The sequence below is a fragment of the Mesoplodon bidens genome (genome assembly GCF_964165515.1).
Source record: "Mesoplodon bidens genome assembly, chromosome: 11".
NCBI lineage: Eukaryota > Metazoa > Chordata > Mammalia > Artiodactyla > Ziphiidae > Mesoplodon > Mesoplodon bidens.
This window is the reverse complement of record NC_138167.1, coordinates 94,751,835-94,777,171: the sequence shown is the minus strand read 5'-3', so window position 1 is coordinate 94,777,171 and position 25,337 is coordinate 94,751,835. Positions and strand designations below refer to the sequence as shown.

General features: G+C 36.0%; 1 protein-coding gene across 4 annotated transcripts in view; it reads right to left on the bottom strand.

Moving 5' to 3' along the window:
- Positions 1-23,141, bottom strand: part of PPFIA2 (PTPRF interacting protein alpha 2) — a 402,262-nt gene extending 379,121 nt beyond the window's left edge. For all 4 annotated transcript variants that reach the window (XM_081249916.1, XM_081249918.1, XM_081249917.1 and 1 more), the window contains exons 1-2: positions 23,063-23,141; positions 142-195 (exon numbers count right to left, since the gene is read on the bottom strand). The gene's annotated coding sequence lies outside the window, so the exon portion shown is untranslated. The remainder of the gene's footprint in view (positions 1-141; positions 196-23,062) is intronic.
- Between the last annotated feature and the right edge of the window lie 2,196 nt (positions 23,142-25,337).

Below are 25,337 nucleotides of genomic sequence, written 5' to 3'. Positions count from 1 at the left end.
ACTGCAATAGCTATAAAGTTTTGAAAGAAACTATTTCAAAAAGTTACCTGTATAACAAATTGTATACAAGTAACTCTGATGATCTGGTATGTACATAATTCATTTCGTCAATAGTTAAATTTAATGAAGAATCTAACTTACCGGTGGATCAGCCCCCTTAGAACCAGTCAGCCCTCCTGTTAGGGATTCGATATCCTGAAAAGGGGAGAGGGGTTGATTGTAAAATGCTACTCAACAGCATGGAGAATTTCCCAGTCCCACAGTGTAATATTTTCTTTAGCTACAAAGTTAGGGCACTCAGCTATATTTTTGTTTTGTTTTGAGACAATCTTACACACTGTAATGCTTTACCAATTGTCATATCTAAAAATCTAGATATTTTCTCCAACTCTGTATAATCTGTAAATAGAAAAAAATACAAACAGACTAATTATTCCTGAAATATGTAAAGAAAATGGATCTAGGTGGGAAAGCAGATGTTTCATTCTCTAAGAAGCTGAATTGAGGGCAGAACAGAAAAAAGAAAATTTAATGAAACTGCAATTTAACATATTATTTGCAAATACTGAACCCATGGAAAACGCTTAAAGTACAAAAAAATCTAATTATCTACAGTTCACTCTATTACTATACATAGAAGATGAAAATATTAACAGATATGGACAGATTAGCTATTCTTTTATAAGGATTGATTTCTAATCATAAATCAGTACACAGTAGATCATGCCTGAGAAATGATTACAATTGACAAAGGTATCACAAATGAAGAAATGGGTGATGCTGTGACAAACTCGAGAGCAAGTGCACTGATTTAGGAACTAGAGCTCAGCCTTATCAGTTGTACGGCTTTGGTCGCAGGGTTACTAATCATATGGCTTTTTCAAAAGAAGCTAGAATTTTAGGTTTTTAAGTAAAATCTCTCAGGACTTTAATGTTTGCAACTGTTTTAATTTTTAAACCATCCCCCCCACTGCTCCCAAATGAAAAAACAAAACAACAACAACAAACTGTCTGCTCATAAGTAGATGAATAGGAGTTTGGGGCTAAATTGATAAGTTACAGTTTTTGCTAAAAAGTTTCTTTCTTGTGACCCTGGTCACTTCTTATCTGTTTGCATCTAGTTAAATGGATAGGTTTGAGGAACCTGGGGAAATGTATTGCAGTAAGAAATCAAAGATGAAAGAAAGATAATTGAGTAAAGATAGAAGGAAAAGAAATTTAAATATCTATGATCAGAGAAACAGCCAACACCTGGATATCATTAAGAAGACATGCCAATGTGGCACATATATACAATGGAATATTACTCAGCCATAAAAAGAAATGAAATTGAGCTATTTGTAATGAGGTGGATAGACCTAGAGTCTGTCATACAGAGTGAAGTAAGTCAGAAAGAGAAATACAAATACCGTATGCTAACACATATATATGGAATCTAAAAAAAAAAAAATGTCATGAAGAACCTAGGGGTAAAACAGGAATAAAGACACAGACCTACTTGAGAATGGACTTGAGGATATGGGGAGGGGGAAGGGTAAGCTGTGACAAAGTGAGAGAGAGGCATGGACATATATACGCTATCAAACGTACGGTAGATAGCTAGTGGGAAGCAGCCGCATAGCACAGGGAGATCAGCTCAGTGTTTTGTGACCACCTAGAGGGGAGGGATAGGGAGGGTGGGAGGGAGGGAGACGCAAGAGGGAAGGGATATGGGAACAGATGTATATGTATAACTGATTCACTTTGTTATAAAGCAGAAACTAATAAAAAAAAAAGACATGCTACTAATTCACTTGGGACTCAATTACATCAGTTCACTGGTATCTCAAAAATGGGGAATCTTAACAATAAATATGGGACTCTAATGAGCATGTGAAGGAAACATTAAAGGCAGGGCAGGGAAGAAGGAAGGGATGGTGTGGTAAAAGTTTCCATATGAAGGAGCTGACTTTGAACAGGAAGTCGATGAGTGATGAATTTCTGCATGCATATTTTATTAAGGGCCATGAATGATAAGGCAACCACAAGAATGCTTGCCAAGAAACTTACTGTCTTCTTCGTAATGCATATATTGTATACAATATTTTTTCCTACCCAGCATCCCTTTGAGGAACTTCTTCCCTCCCCATTCTAGTTCTAAAAGAGGCTTATAAAAATTGCTTCAAATGTTGTAGGGGCCTGCCAGAGAATTAAGGCAATATGGATTCTATAAGATATAATGAGAGTGTCTAAGTCCTTGATACTATCATTTGAGCAATGTTTGAAACTGGATGTTCTCCCTGCCTGCAACTTTAAGATAAGTTTCTGGCTCCCAAACACTAAAAGATCGTAATTAATACGTCTGCAATATTAAGTCTATTTTGAAAAGGCCCTCCCTCTCCATCCTACTGAAATTCTTTATTCCAACACCACGCATACCATAAACAATCAAATCATCTAAATTATTTGATCTTACGTGATCTTTAACATTTCTATTGTTATCTAAGTAAATCATGTCAGTATACAATAAAATTAAGCATGAAACATATTTATAAATTGGCAAACAAAATTAGCATTCCTTTTGAATCCAAAGATAAAATATAATCTAAAAATTGTTTTAGAATTTCATGGAGTGAAATAAAATGGTAATAAAATGGCTAAAGTATTAGATTAACAGAAAATAAAACACACAGCCCTTTGCACTTTTTGATAATACTCCTGTTATGACCATGACAAAAAACAAAGTTCTATTCACATGGAAGGTTTCTTCCAAGCACATTTTAAATGAAAAGAAAAGAAAAAGGTGTTAAGTACATTTTGAGTTAATACCTTCGTTATTCATAGAAAGGCATATAAATTATATTAACAATAGAATTTCTGATGACATTATCAGAGAGATAATAGGGAAATTAATTCAGAGAAAAAAATATTTTAGCAGTTTAGTTGAGGCATTTTGTCATCTTGTTAATTAAAAGTTCTACCATGATGATTTCTCGCCATCATAGAAAAGTTGGGCCAATGCTCAGATCTGTAAAATTTTAAACTTTTCATGATAGTCATGGTCTTGAAAAAAAATAAAGCAACAATAGAATTTTGAAGGTGAATGGAAAAGGCATTGGTATTTCTGTTTTTTAACATGTTGAATTAAAGCAAATTATGAACTCATGGCTCTAAAGAGAATACAGATATATTCTTTTGTTCTGTTTATTCTTTTAATTAAAAAACTTTTTTTTGATCTTATTTTCTATTTTGAGTGTAAGTTGAGAGAGAGTGTCCTACTTGGATAGATGCCCAAGTTAAACATGGCTTATCTATCACTTGATGCAAAAAAAATTTTCAGGTGTGAATAACAAGCATAAGTGTGCATGAATGCATTTATGTTGTAAAATTAATAGGTGAAATAAATCCCTTGAGAAACTCTGAAAATAGCTGAAAGTGAGTCAGTCTTTCTGATGGTTGCTGAATATCTTATCTACAAAATATAACTGAAATCTCTGACAAATTTGTCTATCTTGTTATTTACATGTATTTTTATATAGATAACTAAAAGGGAAACACTAAAAAGTAAAAACATTGATTTCCTAGATAGTTTTTAAACTTACTACGGTAATAATGTTATTTGTTTGATTAAAACATTCAAAACAAACTTTGACTTTTTACTACATTATGGAATTTTTAAAAACTATGTTGTACACCATATTCATTTAGATTTAATAGCTAATAAAATAATAACTACTTACTGAACATTTACTACATGCAGGCACTCTTTAAATGCTTTATATACATTATAAACCATTTTATAGGGTAGTTATAAGAGCCTTATAAAGTAGTTATTTCTTTTCTCACTTAGGTTAAAAGGTTCATATAATTTACCCAATATCACACAGCTATTAAGAAGTGGGGTTACAAAATATATTTGTTTGACTCCAAACCTGTGTTTTTAATACCAGTTGTAGGAGAACAGCTTTATCCTGGCATTCTGGTGACCTTGCACATATCCACGTGGGCCATGTAGGCAAGGCTAACCTTAGGCTGGCCCATGTCTTGGTGGAATATCCTGTGGACCTCCCAGGAACATGACAAGGTAAGCAAGTCATGAAGACCTTACACATGGCTGTTTCTCATTCTCCTCCCTGGCACCAATGAGGCATGGAACTTTCCACTGCACTCATCTCCCCCATCCCCAGATCCATCTGCAGGCTATAAAACTGCTAAGGTGCAATATGGAGTGGGTTCCTCCCCAACAGAGCAGCCTGTCACTCTTGTTGTCTGTCATCTGGCTCATTCAATTTAGTGTTGTCCTGTGGACCTAGCGACCATGTACAGGATTGGATTTAGGCTACTGATGTGACTAAGGCGCAAAATTTAAGGAGGCACTCATTTTGAGGGTCATACAGGTGCTGATCCTGCCTTTGCAGGATCCTGAGAGTGAGTGCCTCCTTAAATGTTATACCCTAGGCACCTCATTCTTAGACATCTGCAAAAACAAGCTGACACTTGTACAATCCTGAGAGTGAATGACTCCTTAAACTTTGTGCCCTAAGTACCTTACTTGTCTCACCCTAGTCCTGGCCCTTCTAGGGTGTGGAAAGCTGACACCATGGAGACTTTGTTTATGCTGTATATGTAATATACTCTTTCGATCCATTTGGAATCATTGTCTCCTTCCCAGTCAAATCTACAGAAGAGTGGCAAGCCAACCTGGCACCTGCCCACGTGCTGCTGCTCAGTGACAGCTTGCTGCTTAATATCAGCATTATATAGCCTCCTTTATACAGGCTGCTGTTATCTACACAGAACCAAATAAACTAGGATCTATTAATTATGGAATCCAATTCACTTCTTAAAAAGAAAATTCAGTTAATGAAAGTTTCACTTCCCTCTCCAAGGTGTCAAATACCTGAGCGAGGTTATTAGCAGTCCTTGACACAAGCTGTATAGAGTCAGTCTCTTTTAATATGGGAAAACCCTGCTTCTGAGATGGAAACCTGGTAATTCAAGGCTGACCCATGAATCAGAAGTCTTAAGGCTTGGGAAGGGCGAGCCACAGATGCAGTGGAGCAGTCAGTGTCAGAGCTCTAAGCAGAGTGAGATTTGAGGGCAGCCTGGAGCATGGGTATCACCTCCACCCAGGTTTAAAATAAACTCTACTTTGTGCTGCACTGATGCTGTTGGTTGCCCATCTGCACCTTTTTCCCTTGCTCTAAAAGTTGACATATTTTTCCCTTGACAGACAGTTTGAATGATGGAGCTATAGGGATTAATCATGTGGTTTGCCCTGCAGATCATTAAGTTCAGATGTTGTAAATCTTGCTTCCTCTGTGTGGAGGTGGGAAAAAGGAGGATATTAGAAGTTGAGGTTTCACTCAGGGCTATTGCTGGATCCTATTTTTATCCCTGAAGAGTAGGATCAGCCAGTTACGGCCAAGGAAAAGATGTTAAGGTAGCTTGGGTATCAAATACATTAAAAATGAAGAATAGAAAATTCTAAACAGTCAGTTGAATCTAACATTGCACATGCCATCAGACCCAGAATATCTTAAAACCTAATAGTTACATTTAAAGTTAATATGAAGTTTTCAAGTACTACTCTTCTAAAGAATCACTTTATATAATATGAAAATACTTAAAGCATTACAATATTGTTACCAGCTATGAGTATTTTGAAAATTGATTTATGCATATTTGTAATTTGCAATTATTTTAGAATATCTTTAGAGGAAAGTGAATATATTTCAATATACAGTACATTTTCATGCACTAAACAATCTATCAAAAATATATTAGTATAGTGAAATCAATATAAAATAGTAAAACATCAACCATATTTACTGAATTATTATATTTAAAATTTGTTTCAAGGTCTTTAAAAATATGATGAGGTATTTTATGTTTGTAGAGAAGTTTACAAAATTCATATATTCAAAATATCAAAATTAAGCATTTCTCTCATCCCTTTTATGGAAAAATTCCCCCAAATGTCCCTCATGTTCCATTCTCTCTCGATGCAGGTTTTTGTCCCTGTTATATAACTGCTACCCCTCTTATCAAGGCTGCCAATGACATCTAATTAGCTGAATCAACTGTCAATGTTCATCATCATTTTTCTTGTCTCTAAGCCACATTTGACACAGTTAACCACTCCATCCTTCTTGAAATACTTTTTTTTGGTCTTAGTATCCATTGAGTTTCACCTTCTGTGTAATTTTATTTAGTACCATGGCTTCTAAGTACCATGTATGCTAATGAATTCTGGATTCCTTTTATCCTCAGAGATTTACACTGCCTACAACCTCCACTTGGGTGTATTACAGTTATCTAAAACTTAATGCAAAATCAAACTTGATTTTCACCTCAGAACCTCCCCCAAATTAGGTTTCTGTCCCAGTACTGTCCATCTTGGCATCACCATTTACCCAGTTTCTTAGGTCCAAATCCATCAGCAAATCCTGCCAATTCTATCTTTAAAATATGGCTTGAATTAGACTATTTCTTACCACCTGCATTACTACCAACCTGATCCCTTGGACCAAATCAAGAATATTCTCCCTTGGGCTAAAGAGTGATCTTCCTAACTGTTGTCCCTGCATCTGTTCTTGTATCCTCATTCCTCATATATTCTCCACACTGCAGTCTGAGCTATCTATTTAAAATGCACATTAGATCAGATTACTCCCATGATCCAAACCCCTCCATGGTTTCCACTAATCTTAGAACAAAATACAAACTTATTACTATGTCATGCAAGCCCTGTGATTATCTGGCTTTGCCCACCTCACTGATCTTGTCTTTTGCCATATCCTTCTTTCCCATGCCACCCAGCCACACTGGCTCCATTGCTGTGTAAAAAACAAGCCAAATATAACTAACTGTCTAAATCAGTGAAGGTTCTACCCAGAAACAAAAGGCAAACTCAAAGACAATGTAAAAGAGCATTTAACCAGAGGATATTTTATACAGGTATGGAGGGTTTAATGGATCCAGTGGAATGTGAAGCATGGAGACTGATGGAAAGTCATAATAACCACTACAAGCCCAAAGGAGTAAAGGTAAAAGAACAATGTTGTCAGGAGTTCAGCAAGGGATGAGCACCACTCATCAGCCTCTAGAGCAGTTTGCCGCACATGGAGCTCAACAAGTGCTTTTTGAATGGATGAATGACTGACTGAATGAGTAAAGCAGGTAATATAATTTTATACCTAAAAAAGCCAAGTCTCAGAGTATACAAACGATGAAGTATTTCTAATTGTTGTATAAATGTATCACTTTGAAAGCATGGCTCAAGGTAATAGTATCTGTACACCAAATCTTTTTCGAATGCCTGAATGAACAAGTTAATGAATGACTTGCCCAAGATCACACAGCCGGTAAATGCTCCAAAGAAGCTTTGAAATCCTGGGTGTTATAACCCCAAGCACAGTGTACATTTTTTTCCATTATACATCACTAATGAGATATCCTCCTTAAAAAAGACACTCAACTCTATATTATCTTGAGGCAATACATTTCTGTATATCCCAGAGTTTCTAGTTCATATGAAGGAAAATACACAAACTGATTTAATAGATAATAAACAATACATTAAGTTTATCTTCTGGTGAAATACTGTCAATACTTCAAATTGAACACCTGATACCCTAATTATTGCACAATAAATAAATCAATGCTTGATAACTTTATATAACATATGTGCTGAGCATTAATAAACAGTTCAAATACATTAAACTAAAAATCAATAATGTTTATTTTTATGTAATATTTCATAGTGTGTAGGTACATAGCACTGGCAATGAGTAACAGTCAGAAAACAAAATTTCTTTTAAAAAGTCATTCAGTTTTTTACATAAGGCTTAATGGAAACAATCTTTCATCCCAGAACACCAGCTCCTTGAGGCAAGCATCCAAATAATGAAGCTGAGTTTATTAATGAGGCATCTTCCTCCTCTACCAGGCTTAAGCTGTTAGTGTTTCCTTGGCAACTTTACAGGGTAAATTTCCGGACAGGCAGAGAAGAAGAAAGAAACATACACAACCAATAAATCGTCTTTCTTACGGAAGCCAGAAAGAGCCCTATTTAGTCATTCTTTAAAATTTTTTAATAAAGGAAAATACCTACACTCTTACTGCGATCATAGTCCAGCCTAAATCTGAATCTTCCCTGAGCCACACAATTAATTCCTTCAAATGAGAATGACTGAGCATCTGTTATGACTGAGGCACTGTGTTGGACACAGAGAGCATGATGATGAATAAGTCAAGGTCACAGCTTTCAAAGAGTCCACAGTCTAGTAGGGCATGAGAATGACAAAGACAATTTAGTCAACAAACGCATGCTGCACACAAAATAAGCACAAGGCACCACACTGAATCTGGTGTATGGAATCCAGAGGCTATAACATCCTCTCTGACTTCAAGGATCTTTCAGAATGTCAATCTGAAGAATAACATGAGGAAGAATTCAGAGAAATAAGGTGCTGAATTTACAACATATGGGGGTTGTAAAGGGAAATTTTATAAAGTGACAATAAGTCTGAGTATTTCATGTTGCTGGAATTGTATTTGTTTTTGAACACACACTGGGTAAGTCTGCCCTAAGACCTTGGTTGGGTAACATAATAATTAACATTTATTAAGCATTTACTGCACCAGATGCCATGCTGAGAGTTCTATTGCCTCATTAAAAAGCATCCCAGCTCTTTTAGCTGATTATTTTCACCATTTTTAAGATGATGAAACTGAGTCTTCAAGAGTTTAAATGACTTGACAAAGGTTACATAACTACTAAGTGTTCAAAGCTAAACAGGCTAATTTCAGAAGAAATGATTTTTAACTATTATGCTCTCTTGAGTAAGTGGAAGTGTGGAAAAAAATGTGGAGGACATCTTGGCATGCCACATAGTGACTTGGCAGAAAACATACTTATTCAATATTTGTAGAAGAAATGAATAAAATTGCAAGCAGGATTTTTCTGAGGTGAGGTGGATATACTCTGATGGAAAAAAGAATATCCTTGTCTGACCTACAGATAAGAGCGTTAATGCCACTGGATTTAGCAAAAAAGTAAAATTCCAAAGATTTTTGCTATATATTTCTAAGTTCAAAGTATCCTTTTCAAACTCAAACCTAGACAGGAAATCTAATATGTATCAAAAACATAATTGTGTCAGTGTTGCATGGAATAGGGTTTTCTGAAGAAAGTACCAAAGAGATTTAAGGTTCTGCCTTTTCCATGGAGTGCCCTCTTTGAAGCACTTTCCATTATGATTTTTTTGTGCTGCCTTTTTTCTTGTCTATTCCCTTCCATATGGCTGAGGTGATAAAGGGAACCTTTTGCTAAATCCTGACTCAGACTCAGTTCCTTTTGGCCAACTTTTACACCTTGATGGGTACTTGTTATCTCAAATTTAATATGGCCAAATCAGACCTCATCTCCTCTCCTCCTCTGCCATTACTCTGGGCAACTGCCTCCATCCAATTTCTTCTCCCAGCATTTATCTCTTTTGGCATTTCCAATAAACAGTCAATCGAGATTTCTGGAGGTCAATAGAGTGTTCCCTCACTCTGGTATTCAAATACCAAGCCAGTCAATTTTTCCTTCTAGATATCTGCTTAGTTCAACCTACTACCTCCTTTCATCATCCACTCCATTCACTACCTTAGGTCAAAGCCTCATTTTATTTTTCCCCTATTCCTGGATTTCTCCAAAATAGTGTCTTTTTGAGTTCTTTTTTCTACTCTCATCCTTATACAATCTCTTCTCCAGAGAAGTGTTTCTCACAATGTGACCTGGAAACTAGTAGCATCAGTGTCACCTAGTAACTTACAAATGCATTTTCTTGAGGTTTACTCCAGTCCTGCTGAATCAGAAACTCTTAACAAGCCCTCCAAGTGAGTCTGATGCAGGCTAAAGTTTAAGAACCACTACTTCAGAATGATGTGTTTCAAATGCAAATATGTATATGTTACTCCTATACTCAAAATCCTTAATAAGATCCTATTCTTTTTAGGATGAAAAACATATCAAGCATATTTATGCATGAAGTCATTCATTATATAGTTCTAGACTTTTCTTATTTCACTTTTTACCACTTCCTCAAAAGAAACCTTATACTCTCTATCATAATGAACCCGGTACCTCCTTTTTGTGTCAAGTGTTTTCTTACTTCTATGCTTCTGCTCCACAGATCTTTCTGCCTAGAAAGACACCCCTCCCTCCTCTGGATAAGTCTTACCCTTTGAGACTCAGCCCAGGCATCACCTCCGCTCAGGAGTCTTTCCTGAGTCCCTCAAGCTGGGGTAATTGCTCTGCTGTCAACCCACTCACAACTCTACCACATCATTTTGTAATTGTCATTCTACTCATCTGTCTTTGCCATTCATTTGAGGGCTAAATTAACTCAATGAGGCACTTACCACCTCTATCTTCGGTAGTTATCACAAAGCATGACTAATAAATGTTAAAGGAATTTCATAAATTTATGTTGAACCTAGCCTCCCATGAACTCCTATAAGGAGAGGGCAAGCTGACTGGCTGACAGTAGTACTTGGGATCACTCTGAAATGTTCATTATCCTATATTAGTACATTTTCATTCTGGATATATATTGGTTTGGTTAGTGTATACCAGCCATTGAGAAGCTGAATATATTTGAGTTTACTGCAGAATTTAAACGTCTGGATGGCAAGACTGATGATCAGATATTTTTGTTAACACAATAGAGGACCAATCATCCCAAGAGAACCTGGCTGAGGAGTAGCCAACAGCCCTTTAATTCTACCTCAAGCCTACAAGATGTAACACACATGGAAGAAGAAATATCTTAGTGATCAAGAGAACAGGTTCAAGCCTAGCTTCACTACTTACTAGCTATGTAACCTTGGGCAAATTGCTTTATATACCTCATATAAAATAAGTCAACCTATGTCTTACTACTTATCTTAGGAGGACCTTGGACTATTAATTACAATTGTTCATGGAAAGTTAAATTGATAACCTATAGTAAATTATCAATTAAAAGTAGCTATTATTAAGCATGGAATAATGTACAGGTAAGATTAGATTATACATGTATAAAATAAAGATAGTCTATGGACACATTACATAATGATATACATTGAAACAGATAAGCATTAGCATGCATGTAGATGAGACCAACATACAGATTAATTTTAGGTACGAATCTCCATTAAATTTCTAGAATGTATTTTCCCTGAAAGGCGAGAGATCCTAAGTTTCATATTTTACCTCCTCAATTATCCCTATAATTTTCATGCATTTCTATGGCTTTGGTTCTTATAAATTTTTCACCAATAGTATTTTTTAAATACATAATTTTTATTCTCCCTACTAAAGTTTGAGGAATCTTTTTGCTGTAGAGTAAGAATTATTTTTTGTATAAAATTCATGAATGTATACACAATTTACTCCTCTTTCAGTGTTGTTTTATCTGATGTCACATATTTATATACCATGGTGGGCAGCTTTAAGCCTGTTTGAAATGTGCTATAGCAATTGAGAGGAAGGATCCAACATTTAAAAGAGGACATCAACGTTATGATCCTAGGTACACAAAATTTGTGGAAATTTATCTATCAGCCTTTATTTGTTGAGAGTCAGACTCAATTACTGTGATCTTAATTTACAATTAAACCTTCAATTATATGATGCTTGATCTTTCCCTGACACAAAACACAAGTAGATATCTAGGAAAAAATACAATACCCCATCCTTTTTAAAAAATCAGATTTTATGTTTAACTCAGTAAATAATAGCCTAAAACTTCTACTGGGTTAAAAAAAAACTGGATATTATCCTGAGGTGACTTTTTTAGAGGAAAGAATAAAATATATCTCTTTTCCAACTATTACCGGCAATTCCACTGACTGCAGTACCTTAAAGACATGTATCATTTTGATTTATAAATAACTACGAGGAAGAATTGATTGTGAACTGAAAACAAAAATAGGACAAGTAGTTTATTTAAAAATAAATATGTATATTACAGATATTTCTAACAAATATCTAAGTATATCTGTCTAAATTTTATGTATCAGACCGATTAACATATACAGTTTTTCAAGGTAATCATGAGAAATTGGCAAGAAAGCAGATTAAATATTTTCAAATCCATTAAGTTCACACTTACAGACAAGTCTGGCACAGGATTTTCAGCTAAATATTAAGTATTTCATGATAATACCTTAATTTTGGAAATAATAGTCATGTAGAAATCAGGTAGAGAGATGAGAACTAGATAAAACAGTAATAAGTAGCATTATCTAAAATAAGATATGCAAAATTTTCAGAAAGAAGTCTAATTTGAATCTAAGGGATATGCAGACAACTTCCCTCTATTTTGCTATTTTCTTTTAAGAAAAAAACTTATCAAGTTCTAAATCATAAGAAATAGATTTTAAATTCATTTCCTATCTCTTCTGTTTTTGAAGTAAAGAATGATGACTATAATGGTAACCAGAAATAGCAAGAGGACTATAATTTCTCTATTTTTTCTTCTGAGCAGCTCCATTTCAATTGATGCTACTGGGATTCTGATATGAATCAATGTTTGCAATATCAATATCACATTCTCAAAATACTATTAAATAAAAGAAAATGAAGCTGACTGAAATCAGTGCATAACATGTACTGATATTATGCTATGAAACTAACTGAGATTATATCATAGTGTGAAAGACTTCCAACCTGGAGATTTAGTCAATGACAGAATGCTCTATAGTCAGTATATGTTCTATAGACAGTCTTGTTTTCTTCTATTCAACTGAACAGGTTCCCAAAAAACCCAAGCAATACCAAGTATCAAAGTTTATAATAAATATGCTTTGATTTATAAGATATAGTAAATCAAATAAAATTGGAATATTTCATATTCGGATCTCTCCTTTCTTTAATATTTCTGAAACTTATTTTTCCTTATTTATTATTCCTTCCAGATGTAAATGAGAGCATTCAACTGAGCCACTCAGCCAGATAAGAATTCCAAAGTGCATAGAATTCTAAGTCTCTTGAGATTAGTGCAGTGGCAAAGAAATTTGGCTATTTCTCTTAAATGAAGCCCTCCAGGCAATACATGCACATAGTCCTCACTTTGCATGATACAGCGTTAACCAAATCTGGTGAGTATAAGAACTATGTCCTAGTTTTGCATGGCTCTGTGGCAATTTCAGTTGCTGTGTAAAGCAAGGCCACAGCTCCTTGGGTTCCAACATGCACTGGTTTCCGTTAACACAGTAGCATGCAAAGTAAGAACTGCCTGTAGCTACTTTTAGATGGTAGATTAGTCTTTATTCCTTTGCCTCCAGCATCCCCAAAACTAGATTGTGAATCCTGAAAACATAATGCAGTAGCTATGTATAATCCAATATTAAAATTGGAATTCTTCTCAATTTTAGCTTGGCCCAAAGGCTAAGAACAATGCTATGGTGACAAGTATCCCCACATCCTCAAGCAAGGAGTTGAACCAGGTCTTGCTAAAATACTGTAAAGAAATGTTCTGCCAGAATTGAAAAGCATCTTCTCTTAATGGGGCATTATTGACATATTGGGTAGGAAAAAATATATATCATTTTATATACATTAAGCACATTTAATATGGGATCTATCCTCTTAACAAAATTTTAAGTGCACAATGCCGTACTATTAACTGTAGCTGCAATATTGTACAGCAGGTCTCTAGAACTTACACATTTTACATAACTGACACATTATACCTGTTGGTTATCAACTCCTCATTTCCCACTCTCCATAACCCCTGGAAACCACTACTCTCTGCTTCTATGACTTTGACTACTTTAGATACTTCATATAAGTAGAATCATGCAGAATTTGTTCTTCTGTGACTGCCTTATTTTACTTAACATAATATCTTCAAGGTTTATCCATCTTGTTGCATTTGGCAGGATTTCTTTCTTTTTAAAGGCTGTATAATATTCCATTGTGTGTATATATGTATGTGTGTATGTCTGTCTGTGTGTGTGTGTGTGTACACAGATCACATTTTCTTTATCCATTCATCCATGTAGATCTTTTGCACATCTCAGCTGCTGTGAATAGTGACCCAGTGAAAAATCTTTTTGAGACTATGATTTAAATTCTTGTGCATAAATACCCAGAAGTGAGGTTGCTGGATCACATGGTACTTCTATTTTTAATTTTTTGAGGAATCTGTATACTGTTTTTCACATTGGCTACACCATCTTGCATTCCCACCAACAGTGTACAAGGGTTCCAATTTCTCTACATCTTCACCAACATTTGTTATCTTCTTTGTGTATAGTACAGTATCTTTGTTTTTCAGGATGTGTGGCATCTTCAGATATGGGCACCAAAGCCTGTCCCTGCTTCTCACTCCTTAACCCTAAAGCACACCCCCCCACCCACACACAGACACATACACACACATTTCTGAGGACTAGATGTGGGCTGTACAGGAAGGAGTGCATCTTGAAATATAGTTGACCCAAAAGGACCACCTGGAAGGATTAAGCAAACTAGCCTGGTGGTGGATGAGTGGAATCCCTGGGGATAAGGAGTGTATTAATTTCCTATTGATGCTTTAACAGATTACTACAAATTTAGTGACTTAAAACAATACAAATTTATTCTCTTACAGTTTTGGAGACCAGAAATCTGAAAATTAAGGTATTGGCAGGGCTGTGTTCCTTCTGGAGACTTCAGTGGAGAATCTACTTTCTTGCTTTTTCCAGTGTCTAGAGGCAACCTACATCCTTGGCTCAGAGTCCCACTCTCCATCTTCAAAGAGCACCAGTTTAATTTCTGATTCTACCTTCTCATCTTCTTTTTCTGACTCTAACCCTCTTGCCTCCCTCTTATAAGGACCCTTATGATAACACTGGACCACCCAAGTAACTCAGAACAATCTCCCCATCTCAAGATCCTTTAAACGTATCTACAAAGTCCCATTTACTGTGTTAGGTAACATATTTTCAAGTTCTGGGAATTAAGACGTGGACATCTTTGGGGGACCATTATTCAACCTACCACAAGGGGATATTAAAAATGCAAGCCAGAGTAGGCTTGACCTGAATCACAGGATGTATGAGGATACTTCAGATTCAAAACAAATAACACTTTCTTGACCAGCCCAGCCAGGAGTTTGTTTGCTTGTTTTTGTTTTTGCACCCTAAAATAAAAATGTCAAATATAATTTTAAAAAATTCCATCCACTGAATTTTCATTATATTTATTTTCATATATATTGGGTTGGCCAAAATTTTGTTCGGGTTTTTCTCTAAGATCGTACAAAAAATCCGAACAAACGTTTTGGCCAACCCAATATATAGTCTTACATTATCATTCTATGTGTTTTCTTTCCATATAAATTCTAACTCCTTTAGCAGAGATTTATCTAACTACGTTCTGTGGGTTCTCAAAAAATACATTCATTCAAAAAACCCCAAAGCCATGGAAGGAAGCTTGGCATAGACAGTTGCCTATATGGTGGTAGCAAGGCCTTCTTAAGGTCTCTGCTAAAAAGTAACTCCTTTCAGGTCCCAGTACCTGATATTCTCCCATGATACATTATTTTTCTATTCTAAGTCATTGAAACCTAAGGCATAATTAAAAGGTACACATTATTATAATTAGTCACTAACACTAAGTGAATCATTTCCACAGATTCTGTCCAACCTTAAGCACCTCAAGTGCAAACTCAGTGGGAAGAAGTACATTAAGTTACTCATTCTTTCATTGTCCACAATGCATTTGCCAAATGTCTTGCACATAAAATAAGATTACTTCAACAAGTAACTATTGAGGGATAATAGCGCAAAGCAAATTTTAATCAGTCATGGGAAGGAGATGCATCATTTCAGACCAGAGGTAACACCCAGGGAGAGAATTCCATAAAGAAGAAAATTATCAAAAAGGGAAAGGGAAGAAAAGATACATCTCACTTATTTTTCAATATTGTTTATGATATCTTTGGAAACTGTGGTAGGAAGACTCTAAAATGGATCTCAATGATCCCATTTCCTAAATTTCATGTCTTTGTGTAATCCTCTCCCCTTGAGTATGAGCTGGAACTAGTGAAAATGTAGTAAAAGTGATGAGATGTCACTCCTGAGACTAGGTTACAAAAATTGTGATCTCTCTCTCTCTCTCTGTCTCTCTCAGTCTCTGTCTCTCTCAACCCTCTGGAGAGGCTGCCACATTACAAATATTGCTATGGGGAGGTCCATGTGGCAAGAAACTAATGTCTCATGCCAATAAGCAGCCAGGAAATAAAGCCATGTAAGTGAACTCAGAAGCCACTCCTCCCCTACTTGAGATTAAGGTGACTGCAGCCCGGCTGAAACTTTGATTGCAGGCTTATGAGAGACTTTGAGTCTGAGGATCCAGGCAAACCACACCAAATCCCTACCCACAGAGACTGTAAGATAATAAATGCTGCTGTTTTAAGTCAGTTGGTTTTGAGTTTTACACAACTGCGTAATTGTTTATGCAGGTATAGATAACTAATACAGCAACTAAACTCAATATTCACACAGTTCTAATAATATTCACCATAAAAGGGCTCATGAATAAAATAAAAATATTTCACAGAATTAATTTTTTTGTACCAGTGAATCAATAAAAGAAATAAGCATTTTTCTTGTTCTGGTTTTTATGCATTTGTACAACTCTAATTATATTTCTAAAAGTAAAGGAATGATGGGGAAAAAACACTAAGGGATCAACCAATTGACTGCACTGTTATTAACAATTCTCAGTATGAATTATAAAAAGTATGCAAGGGCTTCCCTGGTGGTGCAGTTGTTGAGTCTGCCTGCTAATGCAGGGGCCACAGGTTCGAGCCCTGGTCTGGGAAGATCCCACATGCCACGGAGCAACTAGGCCCGTGAGCCACAACTACTGAGCCTACGCGTCTGGAGCCTGTGCTCCGCAACAAGAGAGGCCGCGATAGTGAGAGGCCCACGCACCGCGATGAAGAGTGGTCCCCGCTTGCCACAACTAGAGAAAGCCCTCGCGCAGAAACGAAGACCCAACACAGCAAAAATTAATTAATTAATTAATAAACTCCTACCCCCCCAAAAAAAGTATGCAAAACTCACAATGTATCTTCTTCCATATACATTTCTGTTGCCTTGGCCATTTCTGAATATTTAAGAATTCTTAAATTTCTAAGAAAAATATTTTTTTGCGGTGACTACTACTAGATTCAATTTTGATACCTTAAAGCCACATGTAACTATCAGGTATGATATGGAATCTTATAAAGAAAAAGCAATTTCTTTTCAATTATGTACGAATGACTCAGTCAAATTGACACAAAAGAATGTTTAAAAAGCACGGTGATTTTTAGCTGCTGAATATACCATCATGGCAGATGACTCATGCTTTATTTTTAGCCTGAGATATTTTACAACATAGATTAAAATACTCCTCATTCAATATCTGACCACATAGTAAAAATATGAACATATGTATCCAATTTATTTCTACCTAGTGCTTTAGTAATAAATAAGGCAATTTAAAAGCATCCTTTCAAGGAGGCACTAGAAAGTATATGACATTCTTAAAACTCCATGTAAAGAATTCCCCCCATAGGAGCATTTACAGATGATCTAGCCACACTCTGCACACACACACACACTAGTCAAAAAAATAAAAATACGTTTTCCTTAGAAAACATATCTTTCTGCTCAACTGATCACCACTACACGTCAATTGACTTCTGTTTCTTCTAAATGGTTTAGCATTTTATATTCCTCAACCCTAATGTCCTTAGGCAGCTCCCTAACTGCATTCCTAATTTCCAGTATTACGTAATTGTCTGAACAAGCAGGCCCCCCCAAAATGACAAAACAACTTATCCAGAACTGTGCAATCATAAAATCAACATATAAGCTAATTTAATTTCAACATACTGTGGTTCTGTCATGCAGTTTCATGTTCGTGCTAATACATGGGGCTGTATAGCTTGCTTAGAAGTATGAGCTTTAGAGCCAGGATACCAAGGTTCAAATCTTGACTTTGACACTGATTAGATATGTAACCTTGGGCTACTTACTTAACATTTCTGTGTTTTACTGTCTCATATATGAAACTTATATAATAATAGTACCTGTTTCACATGATTGTTGGGGGAATAAATGATTGCACATGGCAAGTGCAAATAAGGTTTAGCTGGTAGTAGCACAAGTAGCAATAGTGGCAACAACAATAGTCATTGCAATATTGTTTTGATGTGTTTTGTTTTATTTTGAACCACATACAGGTAGGGGCGGAAAAAAAGCTGGCTTTTCAATTCTTCTACCAGGTATGTGGCCTGCAGGCTCTCCACTCTCATAATCCAATAATAAAGAATGTGGCACCATAATTTCATCAGGAGACATTGTGACTGAATAAAAAGTTGAGGGAAAAAGACTTAAAAAATGCATATTTACACATTTAAACCTTGCATATTTGACTTACAAAACCATGAAGCAACCAGGCTTATCTTATGAAGCAGAGACATAAACCAAGGTGAACAGATCTCAGTATTTTTGCAGGTTTAATTGGGACCTATAATTAAGTATGGTTTCTTGAAGTCTTCTTGTATATAATGGCTTCAGCAAAACTTTTTGTCTACAATACATTTTACTGTATTTTCATTTCTTCAGAATTCATTATTGATCAAGGTATTTCTCAAGCCATATCATGAATTCTTCTCTCAGGAAAGGAATTAAAGATTTTTTGACAGTTTTTTTGAAAATAGGCAAAAAAAAAATTAACCTACTAAAATGGGATCCAATTAGTCCTGACCTATTTGATCTCCTGCTACGTTTTTCTCCACTAGATGAAAAGATACTCTTTCATCCTTAAACCTCATACACTTAAAAGGATATAGAGTTCTACCTTTTGACCTTGATTTTTTTTTCTCTTAAGGAACAAGATTTTTTTTGCATGTGAAAGAAAATAATTTTAATCTTAAATCTGTGTTTATTGTGAATCTAGAATCATTTTTTGTTGTTGAAATAAATCACAGATAGACATTACTTAATGAGAGAAGTGGAAGGCTTACATAGAAAATGTAGATTTTCCTCTGAATTTCTAAATTTTATGTAATGAGCATGTTTAATTATGTAATGAATTAAACATAAAAAGGAAGATATCTTCCCCCTCCCTCTCAACTGGGAGGTCTTACTGGAAAGTATACATTCCAAATGAGATAATTTCTCAGTAATTTTTAAGACCTTAAGGCTATTCCGATTCATTAAGCGTTATGTTATATGATAAATTATTTAAAACTGATTTACAAAATATAATTATTTATTTTAGTTACAATTCTCTTCCCTTATGACAACTCTCAGCTCAGACTTAGGGAGATACAACCAATTAGTTTGGGGAAGGAAGGGAAAAGAAAAACAGATAAATTAAATAAGTCACATTTATAACTATGAAGAGTTTTATAGGACACTTGAGCTGAAAAATCTATACATAACTATATCATACTATTGGATTTAGATTTACATATTCAGAAGAAGGCAATTTATACTTTTTAGTAACAACATTAACCTAGAAACTGCAAGAGAACATGGGTTCTCTTTAGTAAAATGAAAATCAATCAATAAAAACTTCTAAAATGTTACAAATGCTCTCAAGTTCTCTCCCCTTCACTATTCAGCATGTTTCCTTAAGGCCAACACTTTGTTTTGTTCACCGCTCAATTTCCAGCACCTGGATCAATGTTTACATATGATAGGCACTCAATAAATATGATTGACTGGATGAATATACTATTTCCATCCAAATCAGGGTAGAATGATCAATAAGGAAGTATTGACATTAATTTTTTTAAACAAATTTATATATGGGGTTTGGAATCTGCAATATAGAATACCATAACCAATGTGATAAGAATAATCCTATTCAGATAAATTTGCTGAGGGACATTTTAAAATAAGCCACATAACATATATTTACATGAATGTCACCATGGGTATCACTATTCCAGGAGAGAAACATGAAGATGACAAAAATACAGATCCCATATCTTACTCTGAGAGTTTCTAATTTAGTAGACCAAGAGTTGAAAATATTTGTTTCTAAGAAATTAGATTTGTTTATGTAGGATTGTTGTGGATAAAGAGTCAGAAGAAGGAAAATGAAGATATATAGACCCTGAGGAAAAAACAGAATTTTTAAAAATAATTTGAGGCAAATCCTTTGCAGCAAATTAATTTGCATAACTTTTGGCCATTTCCTGTGCCTGTGGAGGGGTGGTGTGTGGAATGTGTGGTTTAGAGGTGTTACTAATTTAACCTACCTAATCCTTTTCATATATATATGCACACACTTATACATACACACACACACACACACACACACTGTTATGGAAAGAGATTCATTCCTTTTCTTCTTTAAAGTAGTGGCTTTGAGTAGACTGGATGCAAGTTATCTATTGCATGTTCCATGACAATTACCATGTACTGTAATAAAATATATTTGAGCACAGGAGACTGTATTGCAAATATTGTTAGAGCTAAGATATTTGCTACCTTTGAGTAACTCTGAAAAGCAGAGTTATTTCTTCTAACTCAGAAAAACCTTTAGATCTGATATTCTACTATCAAAGGATAATCAAAATCAAAACCACAGAAATAAAACATTGTAGGATTCAAGAAATTATAAGAAGTTACTAAAGGTGGCATATAGTATATAAACCTTTATTAATGGGCAAATTTATCCTCAAAGGTAAAACTGGACCAATTGACTACTGACTTGAATCTGATTTGTTTCAATAGCAGTTTAAAAATGTGATAGGGTTAAGCAGACCTTGCTCTGTTATATATTCCTTTTTAAAAAAATAAATACAATACATAAAATTATTTCAAATTTTTATGATGTTATAATTGTGTAAATGACTTTTTGCAGACATATTTTCTTCTTGATTTAAAGTTTTTTTTCAGTATCATGAATATTTGATGTAACAAAAATTGTGTAATGGTCAAATTACTTTATTCATATTAGTAATATAAGCTTTTGTCAAGAATATGTAAATTAAAAATTATGAAATATACCCTAAAACAAAAGTAAGCTTCTACCTTGATTATTAGAGTTAGGTATAGGTTAGTTAAGTGTAATCACAATGAAAGGAAAAACAAATTATTGGATTCTAAGATGGTTCTATAAACATGAAAGTTTGCTTTTAGTGGATTTTATCACCATGCTGATTCTCCATCTTATAATATTAAGCAATATTAATTATTGTCTCTGATATACATTTCTTAGCCCTAAATCATCCCCCAGGTATCTCTCGATCTCTCCTTCTCTTTTTAGTTAATCTTTTAGGTGTAGTATACATTTTTCTCTCTCCATATCTTTACTAATCATTCAATTCCAAACTTGTCTCCATTTCCACATTTGTACTGAATCTTATCTTGTCAAGGGCACAATAATCTCAATATGTTGCCAAATAAAATTCTTATTAGATGTCAGTACTACTATAGCATGGGTAAATCTTCGCTCCTTAAAATCTTAATCCATGAAACTTGTCTTCCATAAAAATATTGGATTTTCTTTTAGTTCCACTCTTAACCTCACGATCACTCCTTCTCAGATTCCTCATGGATGCTTCTTCACCTGAGCTCCCCTGAAACTGGTATTCCACAGAATTCTATCCTTGACCCATCTGTCTTCTTACTCTGTGATTCCCTCAGATGATCTCATTCATTCATAGAGTCATAACCACCAGCGACAATATATACTGATGATTCCTAAATCATTACCTGTCCTGGTGCCTAATGTCACCAAGAAATCTCAAATATAGTATATCCAAACTTAAGTCTTTATCTTTTCAACTGTCCCTCATACCTGAATTAGTAATACCAACATTCATCACCTAGATCAAACTTGGAGAAACCCCTGTATGATTCCTTTCTCTGTCACATTTAATTGATCACTCAGTCCTGCTACTTTTACCTTGTAAGTCAGTCTCAAATTTCTTTGCACATAGAGTAAACTGGAAAGCTGATAAAAAGGCATATCCTACACCTTATCCAAAAGTTTCTGATTCAGAGGATCTGGGGCTGAAAATCTGCATTTCTAGTATAGGAAGTTTGTTTTTTTTAGGATGGCAAGATCTGAACATGTTTACAGGCTGCATATTGGCTGTGGATAAGGAATCACCAAAGAAGAAAAGAGGGAACTAATAATGTTGTTAGGCATGTAGGCACCCCCTTTGTTGTGACATCAGTCCTATAACGTTTGGTAATGCACAGTACTTTGAAAATAGTGGAGGGGTGGGAGATGTATAAAGGTAAAGATCCTATTATTTTTACCCGACCTTGTCTTTTCTTAGCTGTATAAGTCAGTAAGATTTTTTTCTGCTTCTTTTTCAAGTCTTACTGTTCTATTTTATACTGCATTAGAAAAGATTATATTCTTTGTTTAAAACAAGAGGCCCAAAATGGAGTTGCTTACGCTAAGCCCCTCACCAAACTGAGACAACTTACAGTGTTGGCTCTCCCAGAAATGGCATCTTAAACCAGTCAGGAATCGCCAGATCAGCCTTAATTAAGGAATCTGCCTGATAGACGCCTGCCATCCCTTAAAGGAAAGTAACTTTGTTGTAACCAACGTGCTTTTTTGCCTAGTTTGTTTTCCTCGTTCCTACTCCCTTCTGACTAAGAAAGTCTTTCATTTTGAACAGCTTCCTGGGAGCTCCTTTCCATTTGCTAGAATGGATGCTTCTCGACTGAATCGGCTTTTGCTCATATATAACTCCTAAACTTTTTTTTTTTTTTTTTTGCGGTACGCGGGCCTCTCACTGTTGTGGCCTCTCCCTTGCGGAGCACAGGCTCTGGACGCGCAGGCTCGGCGGCCATGGCTCACGGGCCCAGCCGCTCCGCGGCACGTGGGATCCTCCCAGACCAGACCGGGGCACGAACCCGCGTTCCCTGCATCGGCAGGCGGACTCTCAACCACTGCGCCACCCGGGAAGCCCACTCCTAAACTTTTTTAAATGCCGCAGTTTATTTTTTAAGAGCTCTTCGTGTGAGAAGAGGGAACCGCAGGAGACCCCCGACGGCCGCAGGAGCGACGAGCACCCCGACATGGTACCTGCTGAGCCCTGAGCACGAGTCCTTCTCGCCGCCTCAGGAGGTGCTGGGTCGGTCGCTCGAGGAGCCTCCGCGGCTTCTGCCTGAGGAGCTTTCAGACTGTGTTTGAACTTATCTTTTTCCGGGGTCGCTGCGGAAACCTCGGACTGGGTCCAACTTAGAAACGGACCGAGTTGCGGGTCAGAGGTGGGTCCGACTTAAAAACGGGACCGGGTTTGGGGTCGGACCGCGGACAAGTTAGGAAAGGGACTGGTTCCGGGTCAGACTGGGCCGGACTGAAGTTGGAGTGGGCCCAGCGTGAGGCGTCAGGGGAATAAATTCTGTTTTAAGGCCGAACAAGCGGGTTAACCTTACCCAAGATAAACCGTGAATTACAGCGGCCACAGCAAGAACTTTTAACCTGGATAAGCTTTTCCACCTACGAGGTGCCCTAGGAAAAAGGGAGTTCTAGGCCAAGCACTCACTAAAATGAGTAGAAGGAAAACTATTTTTCCGCCGCCTCCTGAGCTTCTGGTGGACATCGCACTCGCTCCAGAGCCTGTAGGATCCTGAGGAAAACTGGCAGAAGAAAGCAAAGGGTAAGAATTCTTATCAAAGTCAGCGCTCCCAGATTTCTATTTGTGGTGCCTGGTTGAGAGAGGAAAGTAAAATTTTTGTCTCTTCCTTCCCAAGTTCAGACTGGCAGGCAAAAAGCACTTGTAAGAATTAGATCTTTTAACTGACTTGTGAATTTGCTTTTGGATACCCATTGGTTGTTGATTCTTTCCCAGGGAAAGCTTCTGCCTTCTTGATTGTCTCGTTGGCTTGGCAACAGTCAGGTGGCGGGGAGTCCCCCAAATATGGCTGGACAGAAATGTGGGTTGCACTCTGTTTGCGGCTGGGTTCCTACTGACTGTTGCAGCTCTCAGGGGAATTGTCTGAGTTTTTTTTCTTTTGGTTGTCTTTAGGAGTGGCGCTGGGTCTTGGGAGGGTAGTATCTTTTGACTCTCTTTGGGAGCACCTCTTGGTTCCATGGGGTTGTTCAGTACTGCCAGTGAAGTCCCTGAGAAGGGGCCGAAATGACAAAAAAAAAAAGGTAGGGGATAGTCCATCTTTGTCATCTAGCTAATTCTGGGCTTGCCTGTATTTAAAATTATTTGGCTCTCTGAGGCTAGCCTCTGAGGACCACCATTGCCTCATTTGAAAAGCAAAGATAAACCTATGTAACTGTAAAAGTAATAACAAAGATCACACTGGATATGTAAATGAAAATGTTTTGAAACATTACAGTTATTCATCAAAGGCAAAGTTGTACTAACTGTATGTCTATCACTTTCAAATTTTAAAAATAAGTTATAATTCCTGTTCTTAGGCTTTTTAAAGATGTTTTCTTCTGCCAAATGTAAAATTTGTCATAGCGTGTGAAAAAAAATAATGAAGAGTTTATTCTTATAAGGAATAAAGATTCTTATTCTTTATAGGAATAAAACATGGAAACTGAAAATTTGCTCTGTCCAAAGTTTTGGGTTTTTTGGTTTTTTTTCACATTCCAAAGCATATGGTATCAGAACATGTATTGCAAAATAGTTTTATATCATTATATAAAAGATTACTAGTGCCACTTCTGGCATTGTGCATTATGTTTGAATTTACATTTCAAATGCATAGTGTTGAGAAATATAAAAAGTAAAGTGATGGCTAAAAATTACCACAGAAATATTTCAAAGGACAATTACCAGTAAAAGCAACAAAGAAGAAAACAAACACACATGAAATCTAAAAAGATTACTTGATTATAAAAATTGAGTAAAAAGAAACATTTTGAATGGAAATAAACTTCACTGAGAATGCTCAAAGTACGGACTTCCTATATTTTATATACTTTAAAAACCAACAAAATGTCACCTACAAGTGACTCCCAAATTGAGATAAAAAGGTTTAGAAAATAGAGATGGACTGTGGAGAAATGGCTAAACTCAGTAAAAATTTTGAACAAGTAAAAGTATCCAAAATTTTGAGATTGACAACTTAGACTTCGGAGTCATGTTGCCTCCTCCAACACTTAGTGGTTAGGTTGCAAATGACTCAGCAACCTGTGAATCTCATTTCCCTCATCTGTGAGATAAAGATCATCAAGGGCCCCCTGAACAACATTATTTGGAAGATTAAATGAAAATGTCACAAGTAAAGTGGTTGGGACAGCGCCTGGCACTTAGGCACCATTCAGCAAAGGGCAGCTCTTATGAAGCATGGGTGTTGTAGCTGCTGCTTATAAGTGTTAGACAGAGACATGGTTC